Below are 14,935 nucleotides of genomic sequence, written 5' to 3' on the forward strand. Positions count from 1 at the left end.
AGATTCTAACATTGTGCTTGCCTTGTGCACATGGCTTTGCTTTTATTTGCTTATTGTTATTATTGATTTGGTTTTCAATGTCCACTGCATTCTGGGTTGCCATTGCCTGCAACACACAACTTTCGGTGACTTTAATGTTTCTCAAATATTTTTGCATAACATTTGCAATTTGGCAATTAGTATTTAAGGATATAGGAAGTGGATGAATGGGCGCAGGGAAGACAAGAGGAAGTAGCTTCTGTAATAAGAGTAGATAGGCTACGTGAGGAAGACAGAGAAGCAGAGTATAAGAGTATATTGGAAGAACGATTTGCTTTGTATGAGTTAGAGTGGATGGAAGAGGTGGAAGGAGTTTGTAAGATATTTAAAGAAGAAATTTGTGCATCGAGTAAGACATTGTGTGGGGTGAGGAAGAGATGCAAAGAGGTGCAAGGAACAGCATGGTAGAATGAAGTGAAACACGCAGTATTTAGGTAGTGTTATGAACAAGGATGGAGGTTTGGCAGATCGAGTGCTTCAAAGGGTGCAGCAGGGAAGGAAGGCTGATGGTTCATTGAAAGCAGTGATAAGGAACAGGAAAGTGAACATGGAAGTTAAAATGTCATTGCATGACAGTATTGTGTTACCCATCCTAATGTACGGAAAGGAAACATGTACCCTTTTAGGACAAAAGTCAAGAGCAAGAGATAAGAGTAATAGTAGAAATATAATGGTTTAAACTGTACACGTATTACATTCACATTGTAATGAAATTATTTTGTTTATTAATAATATAATCGTTTAAGATTTTATGCAGCATGTTGCAAAGTTATCCACTCAATATTCTTGACATTGTCCATGTGACATGACCATTTTGCCAGTGTCAGATTTGTTTAGCAGTCAAAGGAATCTATTCTGAGCTGAAACGATTTTGTTCTTTTTAATTTTATTTTTGCATTCCATGTATACATATTTAGGTAGATCTATTTATAAAGTATATAATTCCACTACATAGGTTAATAAAATATTTTTCTTTCAGATCCCCGGGGTGACTCTACAACAAGTTGAAATGAAATGGAGGATGATAAAAAGAAAATACCACGAGTATGAGACCAACAAGGTGACAACAGGCGGGGGAAGGATGCCTGAGCCACGGCACTATGATGAGTTGTCCCCTTTTTTTAAAACAAAGGCCGCTTTCCAGACCATCACAATGTGTCCTTGAGGGTACGAGTACAAGCCGGGGCACTCTGACTATATCAGACGTGGATGATGAGCCTCTTCCACTTGAGGAGCTGGAGGAGCCACAACTCCCAGGCCCTAGCCAAGCTCCTGAAGCAGTCCCAACACCAGAGCCAGCCCAACCACAGCCAGCAGTCGAAAGGGAACAGCATCCTCCTCCTCCTTCTCCTCCTCAGAGAACAAGGAGGCGATTACAGCCAAGATCAGAGAGGAGGGAGCTTTTAAATGTATTAAATGACATAAAAGGACTTGCGGAAAGATCTGTCCAGATTCAGGAAACATATAGCACCAAAATGGACAAGACAGCTGAGGAAAAACATAATATTGATATGAAATTAAAAGAAATTGAAATTCAAATAAAATCAGAACAGCTAAGGATTTTAAAAAAATAAATAATAATGCCAGAAAGAGAATAAGTGTGAAGTGGGGGTATTTAATTCATTTATTTTTTTGTAAATGCTTAACCTTTTTTCTTTTCTTGGAACATCAGTTCCCATCCTCAGGTTGTGACCCAGAGTCAGAAAGTGTTAGCTAAACATTCATTTTGTTTAGTAATTTTGTCATGGAAACAAATGATACTGAAAGAAATTTATAAGCTGTTGCAGGACGTTTAAAAAAGCTCATTTTCCGTTTCATTGCTCAGAATAAAGAAATTAGCAGTACTACATACGTATTAATATGTATTATTGTTTATTTTTTACAGGAATGAAATTGTTTAAATAGGAATTTACAAATAATTCAAAGGTCAATACTTATAGGCTTATTTTAGGGTCATGAGATTGAATTGCTGGGAGGTTCTGGGTAATAGACATTAAATGTTGGGAAGCACTGTGTTATATAGAGCCCTCATTCTTGTAGTTGCAGATTTTTCCACCTGGTGAATGAGTATTGATTGAACATCAGTGATAACTGTAACATGTTTGTATGTGTATCCTTATTTTCAGATCTTTTTGTTTTTCTGTACACTAATATTTTTTCAAATGTTATTTTTTCATATTTGTAGTATTTCATATATAGAGTAAGTCTCTATTTTTGTAACTTGTAAAAGTAACTGTTTTCACATGTATAAGTAATGGTAGTGCAGTATTGATAGCTCTTGGTGGTTGAAGGATCACACTTTCATGAACGTCACTAAGGATAGAGAAACCCACAATGTTAGACGAAGTGGATGTATTCCAAATAGTTTTGGCGACAACTGTCTCCCTCTTCAGTGGAGAAACAGACCTAAAATAGTACATGCCATTACTATGAAGCTGCTTATAAACACCAAACCATTCATGGCATTTCCCTGAGCCAACCCGACCTGACCTCACCTGACGCTTCCTGGGGGGGCTACACTATGGGGTAAAGGCCTGGCCAGGTTTCTACCCCCTAATGTAACCCCCAAAGGTAATGTCAGGTGAGATCAGGTCGGGTTAGGTCTGGGAAATGCCATGAATGGATTGGTGTTTATAAGCAGCTTCGTAGTAATGGCATGAACCATTCTAGGTCTGTATCTACACTGAAGAGGGCGACAGTTGTCGCCAAAACTGTTTGGAATACATGCACTTCGTCTACCATTCTGGGTTTCTCTATCTTCTTTTTTTCTACTGTATATGTAGTCTTCTTCAAAATGGAAGTAATCTTTTCATATTGTGTTATTTTTTTTTTATTTTTAATACTGTTATGTATTGAACGATCCTAGTTTCCTAGTCTTCATATTTTTTTTCTTTTTTTACCATATTGATTGGTCATATATATTTATTGCTGTTGTCTTGTTTGACAAAGGTATTCCTTATTGTAATCAGTTGATACATTAATATTTATAAAGATTTAACCTTCATTCATAATCATATGAAGCAGCTCTTGTTTGAACTACTGATTGCTATATTATTTCTAGCTTATTCTGTTTTCATTATGAATGATGCCATATTTGGGGGGAAATACACAATGCTGTGTACTGTGATATCAATCAGGCTGTGATACTAAACCATTAAACTAAAGTTAATATGTTCTTTTCCGTTTCAGTAACAAAAAATTAAAAGAAGTACAGTAAATGATGAAAGTATGATTCATGGAGCAATCCAACTTTCCTTATTCTTAAACAGAATTAACAATAGTATTAAAAAATGATGCATAAAAAATCATCCAATAAAAAAAAAATTGGATGAGATGACTATACTAAACAACATTCAACAAGTGGCAATAGTTTGCTCATAAGTGCTGAAATAGTTGATGTTCCAGAATAAATATATAACCTGATTTTATACCAATGTGATTGATATAATTGGTGATGTGCTTATAACAGGGATTTCTAATGAAGGAAACTATTGTAAAAAAAAAACAAATTTTTATTTATATACAAAACAGCATGGCCCAACTTGGGTCATTGTATAAAAAAAAAAGGGAGGAGGGAAAACAATGTAAGGCTGCATTAACTAGACAAAATGGCTATAAACTGTACATATGCTGTTCCAAGGGAGGGTAATAAGTATCTGAAACAACGTAAACAGAATGATGATTATTTCCAGGAAAATGAACAACTGCAAAACTACAAAAAATACTGACTAACACTGCTGGTGTATGAATCATGTAAAGTTCTATAGGCAACAAACTTAAAAACAAGAAAATTACACACCCAGGCAGTGTTGTTATTCTGTGTCATCTACAAAATTAATCTATTGATATTTAACAGGTATTGACAAACAGAATGTTCCTTTCCCAGCCAGTACTGTAAACCCACAAACAGGCCAGTAATTTCTTTGGTGATCAATTATGTTGGGCAGACTGTTAACATATATCAAAGCTTGTGAACCATACTGGAAAATAATACAAATAATATTTTCTTTCACTTCTGGCAAAATATAACAACTGTCCTATAACTCCCATAAGAACACCACTGAGACTGTCAAGGTAATGAAAGCCATATTACAGTGAAAGTTAATGATGCATCCTTTTGATTATACTTATTCAGAAATTACATTTAAAAAGATAAACATGAATTTCAACATTCTTTTAACCTGTTTCACTATAGTGGGACTACTGTAAGTCATTCAGACAACCCAAAATATCCAGACATACATGTAAAACATAGTAGAAGTAACAAAGAAATATGTAATTGTTCTCTAACCTAAATACTACATTAAACATATCATTATAAACTCCTTGTAATACGCCGTCGTTTTTCAGCACCCAGTCGCTGGAGAGCAGCATCAGCACCACCCACTCTTACTCTGCGAACTAGAGATATTTCTTTATCTACATCTCTTGCCATGAGTGCCTCGTCTTCAGGGTTCTGAAGAGCGATGTTGTGCAACACACAACACGCCTTTATGATTTTGGCACACCTTTCAACATCACAGTCAATACTCTTAAGCCGTCGAAATCTTCCTTTCAAAAAAACAAAAGCATTCTCTAAAACCACCCTAGCCTCTCGAAAGGTCCCCAGTGTTCTTGAAAGGGACCATCAAATACTTATGTATACCAAAGGCAGAGTCTCCAATAATGTGGTATTCTGATTGTGGGAAATACCTTCTGTTGCTGGTCTGCATGTTCCTGTAAAGAGAACATAATTTTAAAACCCTGCTGTCATGGGCTGCACCAGGAAAGCCAGCTTGAATGAAAGTAAAGCGTTTATCGGGGTGCAAACTGCCATCAGAACAACCGACTGTCTTCAGTGGCGGTCAACATAGTCTAGCTGTGTGTCACTTGGTGGTTTCATGTATATGTGGCACCCATCAACAGCCCCTATTACACCTGGTATTCCTCCCATATTCTGAAATTCGTCTTCTATTTCGTCCATCTCTTCTGGTTTTGGCCATATAATGATTTTGCGTCCAGCACCATCTAAAACATCAATGACCCTCTGGACACACTCATGAACAGTGGATTTTGCCACACCAAACATCTCAACAATTCCTCTATATGTGGCCTGGGTGCCTAAATACCAAAGAGTTACATACAGCGCTTTCTTTGGACCTAGGTACAGGTGAGTCCCTGATGGTGTCTCCATAGACTTCATGGATTAGCTCCAGAGCTGTCTGAAAGCTATCTCTTGTCATTCGGAGGTGGCCAAAGAAAGCTTGCTCGTTACAAATGTCAAGGACATCGGATATCCCCTCTTGCTTTGGATGCCGCTCCCTAGAAAACAAAATACGAAATGAATACGGTATCACCCAAAAAGACACACGAAACATAAACAAATAAATTGCATAAGTAAAGGAACGTAGGTACAATATTTTTGTACAATAGAACCAATCCCACCTATAAGGGACTTCCTATAGCAGAGCCCCCAAATAGCATTTTCTTTTTTTTTCCCGTAACGAGTACAGTACTGTATTGTAGTTAGTCTTTCTTTTTATGTCCAGTATGATGCACTGCTATGTATTTATTTATGAATATTATGCATATGAAAGCATTTACATTGTTGTTGCATCTGTCTTTTGGCTTTCATAAAAAAAACAATGACAAACCCCCCCAAAATTACATTTGATTATCTATCTATCAATCTATCTATTCCTAGACGCCTCAATCCCGTTCGAGGTGGCCACAAACAAATCGCCTCCACGTCGCCCCGTCCCCTGCCATTTCACTGCCCCACTCCCAACTCACACCCCCGTCTCTTATATACCTCTCCACCCCATCCCTCCATCTCATCCTCGGCCTCCCCCTCCCTCTTCCCCCCTCCACCTCACTCACATACACTCCCCTCGTCAGTCTCACCCTCCATCCTCTCCACATGGGCAAACCACCTCAGTGTATTCCTCCTAACGCTTCCTATCTTATCCACATCCACACCATAACGCTTCTTTATATCCTCATTTGTCAGCCTGTCTCTCCATGTGACTCCACAGGCTCCTCTTAAATAACCCATTTCCACTGCTCTCACTCTTGACTTCCGTCCTTCCAGCAAAATCCAAGCTTCACTTCCATACGTTAGAGTTGGTATCACAATACCGTCATGTAGTAACTTTTTCACTTCCATGCTCACTTCCCTGCTTCTTATCACTGCTTTCAAGGAACTAGCAACCTTTCTTCCCTGCTGTACTCTTTCAAGCACTTCACCCTCCAAACCTCCATCCTTACTCATCACACTACCCAAGTACTTAAACGTACTCACATTTTCCAAATCCTCACCATCCAACCTCGCTGTACATTCACTGACTTCACCCCTCTCAAAGACCATCACTTTACTCTTCCCTTCATTCACCTTTAGATTCCGTTTCTTACATACTCTCCCAGACTCATCCACCAAGCCTTGCAGCTCTCCTTCGTCTTCACTCAACAACATAGTATCATCTGCAAACAACAGTACAGGGAGTTTCCAAACACTACCCTCTCTCACCAGGGCCACTCCAACATCCACTACCCTACATTGTACCTCTTTTATTACCCCATCCATGTGCAGATTGAACAACCATGGAGACATGACACATCCCTGTTTCAACCCAACCTTCAAAGTGAAAAATTCAATCAGTTCACCATCCACAAGCACTGCAGCCTTAGCACCATCATACATACTCTTCACAGCAATCAACAACTTCCCATCTACTCCATATATTCTTAATACTTTCCACAATCCTTGTCTATCCACCCTGTCATATGCTTTCTCCAAATCCATGAAAGCCGCATACAACTTCTTTCCCTTCTCTAGAAACTTTTCCACTAAAGATCTAAGAATGAATATCTGATCGACACAACCTCTTCCTTCCTAAAGCCTCCCTGTTCTTCTCCAACTAATTCCTCTGTTCTTTCTCTAACTCTGTCAATAAGTATCCTACCATACACTTTTCCTATTATACTAAGAAGACAAATGCCCCTATGATTACCACACACTTCTTTTTCCCCTTTTCCTTTGGACAAGGGAATAATTATACCTGACTTCCAATCCTCCAGGACTCTCCCTTCCTCCCAGGCCAATCTGCATATTTTCCACATCCATTCTACTACTATCTCTTCCCCATGCTTCAGCATTTCACCATACACTCCATCAATTCATGGAGCTTTCCCAAATTTAACTTTCTTCATTGCTTCCACAACCATTTGATTATGGGTCTTTATTCTGCCTGCTCATAGCGGAAATTTTCCAATAGCAGAAAGGGGGTTGGTTGAGTTATTTCGTTTTTTAGGAGGCTTACTATATCATGGAATTCCTGTGGCAGGTTTTAACTGTCATATTCAATAAATGTAGGGGGAGTGGCAGTGATCAAAGGAATAGACACTGGAAGAAGCAATCTGAATAAAAAAAATTATCTCATTCACTTACAAAACAACCAAATTGCTATGAACTCAAATCATGACATAGGAGGTATACTCAAGGCAAGGCAACGTGAATATTGGGGAAAAATCAGTACAGTAAAATGTCTTAATAAAAAAAAAAAAAAAAAAAAAAAAAAAAATTACCTTTACACTAAGTTGCATGCAAACTTTGTGGAAAATTCTTCCTTTCAGGGTAAATCACACAAATACCAGACCTGAGTAAAATCATTAATATATATATATATATATATATATATATATATATATATATATATACTGTATATATATACTTGATGCTCAATTCATCCTGTACTTAAACTCAGTGTTAGCATCATAATAACCCACCAATTATCAAAACCGTAGGTTTCCACGTGAATTAATGACCATGGAGTGATGGGTTGCTAAAAGATGTTGACTTGTGACTGACTTGTCACAGAAATCTCACGACATCTGATAAATAATAACATCTTAAGATGCTCAACCTTGCTCCTAAAGACAGGTACGTAATTGCTGGATGATGCCTCAAAACATTACTCCTTAGTTCACGAACATCATTCCCTAATATACAGTATATCCGGTATATGCAAAATGGGAAATTCAATATCTACAGCAAAGGGTCAGAGGTACAATTTCATAGAGGTCTGATGAGCTTTGGGTTCAGAAATAATCAGCATTTTCAACATTACGGTCAATGGCCTTGGGAGAGGCGGTGGCTCAATCTGTAGAGAGTTGGCCTGCAGTCCTGACGGACCCGACTTCAAATCCCGCTGAGGCAGGGAACAGTTTAAGGATTTGAATTTCATAAAATCAGACTTTACTGATCTATCAGAGAGCCCGCCGACATGTCGTAAAAATACCCCTGCTAATACCAATGCACCAGTCCTGTATGAGACAGCCCTAGCATGTATTCAGTATGGCCGGTGGGTGTTAGCGCCGAAGTGGCGACATGTAGAGGTGTGCGGTACGCAGGAGGACTACTGGGCCTTGAGAGCAGGCTGTGAAGCCAATGCCCAAGGTCGGTCAGATAAAAAAAAAAAAAAAAAAAAATCGTGAAAATTACCTTGCAAAAGATCAAACTTCTAACATCCTCATTTTCATCTTACCTTTTACATACCGCAACTGTTGCACAGGCTCCTGCAAGGGCCAACCAGTTAGTCTTCACTGGAAATAGTACAGCCGTCTCATCTTCCTGCTCCTCTTCTGAAGCTTCAAGAAATAGATCCTCAAATTCCTCCATTGTTGTTCTGTTCCGTTCTACTCGCGCCTCCTCTCACTTCTCGCAACTGAAAGGTACGACAGTTCTTCCGAGGCTCACAGTGCTCGTTCGTCTGGCTGTGCTATTGCTTAGCGTTCTGTAAACCCCAACAGCGGACTCTCAAACGCCTTTGACTTTCCGAGGTGCTACAAAAAACGCCTAATAGGCGTTTTTTTTTTAGCACCTCGGAAAATCAAAAGGGTTTGGGTTTCCGCTGTTGGAGTTTACAGAACGCTAAGCAATAGCACAGCCAGACGAACGAGCATTGTGAGCCCTGGAAGAACTGTCGTACATAGCCAGTCTGCAAGGAAATGAGATGACAACTTTTTCATAATGACATTTTATGCTCCTAAGATAAACGTAGGAACATTACTTACAATTTTCGTTCCATTCCGAAGCAGAAATTAAGGCCAGTAGAAACCATTTACTCTTCTACTCTTTTCAAGTAAGCCCAACCTCGCGGTGGATTTGTAAACTTGTTTCAATGGCTGCAGTTCCTGTGGTAAGACGTATGATAAACTGGAAAATATTGGGATCCAAGCACATTTCACGGTTTGGAAATGCATCTATATCCCTCAAAAAACACATAACATGAAAATTCTTATGACTGACTGAGACGTTACGTAAGAATTTTGTAATTTTGTACTTTCATTGGAGCGAAGCCAAAACCACAGTCAATTCATTGGATGCTTCGGCCATTTTGGGGCTGGAGGTGCCAGCTGGTTCGAGAAGGAACATTTAAATTGATTGATTTTCGTAATAAAGTACATTGTTAGAATTCCTTATTGTCATATAGTCATTAACATGATTATTTGTTATGCATTATAATATAAAAAATGAATAGTTATCTTCTGATATTGCGAATTAAACACCATGCTAAACTCCCTAACTGGCTACACTCCGCTACACAACACGCTGATTGGTAGTTTGGGTATGCACCACTGCAGAGGCAAACTCCTCGGTGAGGAGTTTGACTTTCCAACAGCGGAATCTCAAACCCCTTTGACTTTCCGAGGTGCTACAAAAAACGCCTATCATAACGCTACACCGGCATTAAATGAGTGGAAATTGGAATATATAGCATCTACTTTTACTCTTATTTTTCTGTTGCTGTGATATGAAGAAAGCAGAGGATCAAAAGACATTAATCCATAGCAAGGGAGTTTGGATAGCAGAGAATGGTGCCACACTCTGTTGAAAGCTTCAGAAATATCAAAAGCTACGGCATGAGTTTCTCCATGTTTGTCAATTGATCGATGATTGATATGAGTTAGGAGATTGAGTATGTCAATGATGGATCTTTCATGACGAAAATCATATTGTCTATCACTAATTAAGTTGTTGGATTCAAGGTGTTTATCTACAGTATGTGCTTATTAATTACAATTTCAAATACCTCATAGTCCACAATAAGAGGGCGAGATGGAATGCCCTTCTCCGCCTGAGGAAGGGAGAGCTCATCGACCTCCTTCCTGGCCAAGGAGCCAATCGACGCATCCCTGGCCATGGATACGGAGGCAGAAAGGTCCTGCCCCTCCTCATTCGCTGAAGGCAGTTGATGGAAGTCAACAGCAGCCTGGATCTTGGTCATGTCTGCAGCCGGGTCAGTTATTTGTTTGGCAGTCTTCCAGTTGAGGGGAACATCCATCCTTAGCCTCTGCCACAGTGTGCGAGGGGCCGCAGGTCGCGGCTGCAGGGCCCGGTGCTCCCGGTGGTGAGGAGCAGAATGAACATCGTGGGTGAAGCACTCGGGGATGACAAGGTAAAGTAGCCTGTTCTCCTCAAAGATATTTGGGAGGAGAACATGCAAAGCCATCTTATCACCCCCACATAAAGCCCTCACCGTCACAATGCACATTTCCATGATGGTGCTTATTTCCCTAGGACTCCCAGAACCCCTGGCCCGGCGCCCCTGGTTCTCAAGATGTTGCCGTGCATAAGCAGAACCCTGCACTGCTCTGTCCCCCAACTCAGTGACATCCCGAGCCCCAGGACCCTTAGGAGTCCCAAAGAGACTAAACTCCACTGTCTCACCATCCCGAATGGGGTGTTGGAGGTGCTGTGGGTTTGGTTTAATGACAGCCTGGCAGTGCATAAAAACATCAACACCAGTATCCCGACGCTTGATGAAGCTGTACCCTGCCCTGACATTAAACCAAACCACGGTCCCCCTGATCTTCGTCTGGGCCACTGGAGAATGTGGTCTGCTTGGTGTCCACTTAACTGGTCGCAGACAATAGTAGATGTGTCTTGCATCATGGCTTATTGAGTTCTCCTTCTTCTCTCCACTCATCCACCTTACGATACATAAGGTATGAGTAATTAAACAAGATCTGAAGACCGTAAGGTAACTTCTTGTTTAACATCAACAAGGGACCTGATGAGAAAGATGTCGAAGAATGCATGTGTAAATTGTTCCTTTGTCTGAATAACTGACTAACTATATGCTTAACTTTAACAATATTCCTTTTAGTTCATAAGAAGGACCACGGCTATGTATCTTGAAAGTTAAGCTTTGAAGGTTTTGTGGTTTACTCTAAAACCTGTTGCAAAAAAAATCTGAGCAGATTTGAATTCGGTACTTTCTCCTAGGCTAAATGGCAAAATATTAAGCCAAAATTATTCAGCAAACATTTTTATCACAGAATATTCAACCAAACAGCTGTACCTCAATTAGTTTCTGAGATATGTCAACTTGAAATATGCAATTTTTAGAAAAAAAAAAAAAAGAAGAAGAAGGGTATATCGCCTTTAAAAATAGGCCAAGGTCATTTCTTTTTGGCACACAGACTTGGGCTACCCTACATTTGTAATATCATAAAAATCAAAGAAGAAAAAGTATGAAGAAAAATTATAATAACTAGAACTGTATAACTAACCTACAGACAGTCACTAGTCTCCATCTACTGTTTCTTAGTGATGTTGACACCACTGGGGAGATTTGGATTTGTTTTCTATCAGCAACAGTCCATGCCAGGACACATAACCTGAACCCTTCATATCCCATGCGTAGTCTCCAGTTTTCCTGGAATCGTCATAAGACTCTGAGGCAGGAATAAAATTAATGTTAGGCATTCTTACTCTGCAGCCACAAAAAGGAAGCTTTGCTCTATTGTTGTTGTTGTTGAAAGATTCCCTGCACATACAGTGCAGGCCGGGCCATACATTAGCCCGGTCAGTGGTGTATGGGCTGATTATAAAACAGTAAGTGGGGAGGACAGGACCTGGGGATTGCCCAGCACACACGTCCTGTCTCCTGACTGACTTCGTGGTGTGTGTGCTTTGCTCTGTGGTAAGTCATGTATAATATAAACAAGATCTGAAGACCCTACGGTAACTTCTTGTGTAACATCAACAATGGAGACAAAGGTGTCCAAGAACTCATATATCTGGTGCTGTTTCTTACAATGACCCCCATCCATTTAGGAGATTTGCATTTATTTATATCAGCAATGGCCTATGCCAGGACACATAACCTGGACCCTTCAGATTCCTTGCACAGTCTCCGGTTCTCCTGGAATTGTTGCGAGACTCTGAGGTAGAATAATAATATGACTACCGGCAAAAACTATAGTTTCCACCCATGTAGTAGACGGAGACTAACTAGAATTCTGTAACTGTCCTGTGGACAGTCTCTAGTCCCCACCTTCTATTTCGCCCTTCAGATTTTCTGAGCAGTCTCCGGTTCTCCTGAAATTGTTGCGAGTCTCTGAGGCCAAAATAATAATAACTGGAACTCTGTAACTTTCGTGTGGACAGTCAGTAGTCTCCATCTACTGTACCTAATGGAGGTCCGTGACTAACGGTCACTTAGACATGAACAGGAAATATTTATCAGGATAGAAAACTCCCAGGAGATAAGGAAAAGAAAATCACAATTTCCTATACTCTAGACATGTTTTTCCACACTGACCTTAAGAATGGGGTAATGGTCATCATGAATAAGTTAGTGTTCTATGGTCATGAATAGGTATGTGCTGTTGGGATCTGTTGGACATTTGTCCTTGTAGACCAAACACAAGAACCAAGGTCGAGCCAATTTCCACATTCTTCCTTCGATGCCTTTGAAACTGAGGTCACGTACACCTCAGTAGTGGTCATAGGTCATGGTAGGGTATATTCTTTAGTAATATAGTGGAAATTAGTCCAAGTTCAGGACAGTATTACCTCAAAAATCAGATATTAATTTCTTGCAATGGGCTTGACCCCATTTGACAGGTTTGGAATTTTTTTTTTATTTGCAACGGCCTATCCAAGGACATAACCTGGGACCTTCAGATTCTTGCCCGCACTTCGGTTCTTCTAGAAATGTCGTGAGACTGACCCCGAAATTTTACATTTCTTACAATGACTTTAACCCATCACGTCTGGGGGTTGTTTTCACCACCCAAACCATCAGAAGGTGTTTTTCTTAAAAATCACCTTTATTTAAACCATAATTTCTCAGCTATCTATCTATCTATAGCCCGACGCCCTAATCCCGCAAAGGGTGGCTGCAGACAAAACGCCTCCAAGTCGCTCTGTCACCCACCATTTGACTACTCTTCCCCCAACTCACCCCCCCCTCCCTCATATACCTCTCATCTCCATCCCTCCACCTCATCCTCGGTCTACCCCTCTCTCTCCCTCCCTCCACCTCACCTACATACACCCTCTTAGTCAGTCTTTCATTCTCCATTCTCTCCACATGTCCAAACCACCTCAGTGTATTTCTTCTAATCTTCTCAACCACATCCACATCCACCCCACAATGTTCCTTCGCTTCATTCGTCAACCTGTCCCTCCATGTCACTCCACATGCTCCTCTCAAGTAACTCATTTCCATTGCTCTCACTCTTGACTTGTTCCCCTCTTGCAAGGTCCATGCCTCGCTTCCATACATCAGGATAGGGATCACAATACTATCATGCAGTGACTTCTTAACTTCCATACTCACCTCCTTATTTCTCATCACTGCTTGAAGAGAACCAACAACCTTCCTTCCCTGCTGTACCTTTTCATGCACTTCATCCCCCAGAGTTCCAGCCTTACTCATCACACTACCCAAGTACTTGAATGCACTCACATTCTCCATATCCTAACTATCCAGCCTCACTGTACATTCTGTGACTTCATTCCTCTCAAACCCCATAACTTTACTTTTGTTTACATTAACTTTCAGCTTCCTCCTCCTACACACTGTCCCAAATTCATTCACCAAACCTTGCAACTCCCATTCATCTTCACTCAACAATACTGTATCATCAGCAAACAGCAACACCGGAATCCTCCAAATCTCACCCTCATTCATTAGAGCCACCCCCACATCCACTGCCTTACCTTGCACCTCCTTTACAACCCCATCCATGTATATATTAAACAGCCATGGAGACATCACACAACCCTGTTTCAGTCCTACATTGAGATCAAAGAACTCACTCAGCTCACAGTCCATAGCCCTAGCTCCTTCGTACATACTCTTCACTGCATTCAACAATTTCCCCTCCACTCCATATATTCTTAATACCTTCCACATACCTTGCCTATCTGTTCTGTCATAAGCTTTCTCCAAGTCCATGAAGGCAGCATACACTTTCTTTCCCTTGCCTAGATACTTCTCCACTGAACATCTTAGAACAAATATCTGATCTACACACCCTTTTCCCTTCCTAAATCCCCCTTGTTCTTCTCCAACTAGCTACTCTGTCATATGCCTAACCCTATCAATGAGTATTCTACCATATATTTTACCAGTCACACTAAGAAGGCAAATACCCCTATGGTTACCACATACTTCTCTCTCCCCTTTTCCTTTGTATAAAGGAACAATTATACCTGATTTCCAGTCCTCTGGAACCCTTACCTCTTCCCAAGCCAATCTACACAACTTCCATATTCACTCCACAACAATCTCACCCCCATACCTCAGCATTTCACCACACACTTCATCAATTCTTGGGGCCTTTCTCAACTTGATCTTCTTCATTGCTTTCACTACTTCCGCCCTACTGATCTCTTCCTCCCTCCTCTCAACTCTTCTTCTCCCAGCCATTCCTCAACCACTTATACTCGCACTGCCGTCACTCTCTACATTGAACAAATCCTCAAAGTGCTCCTTCCATCTCCTCAATTTTTCTCTCTTCTCCACCAACAATCTATTATTCCTATCTTTCACTCTCCTACTATTTCCCCTTTCACACATCCTTACTTTCTTTACCTCCTTCCAAAACAATTTCTTACTTT

Source organism: Coenobita brevimanus, chromosome 13 (genome assembly GCF_032717465.1).
Source record: "Coenobita brevimanus isolate Jiangsu-jjx chromosome 13, ASM3271746v2, whole genome shotgun sequence".
Taxonomy (NCBI): Eukaryota; Metazoa; Arthropoda; class Malacostraca; order Decapoda; family Coenobitidae; genus Coenobita; species Coenobita brevimanus.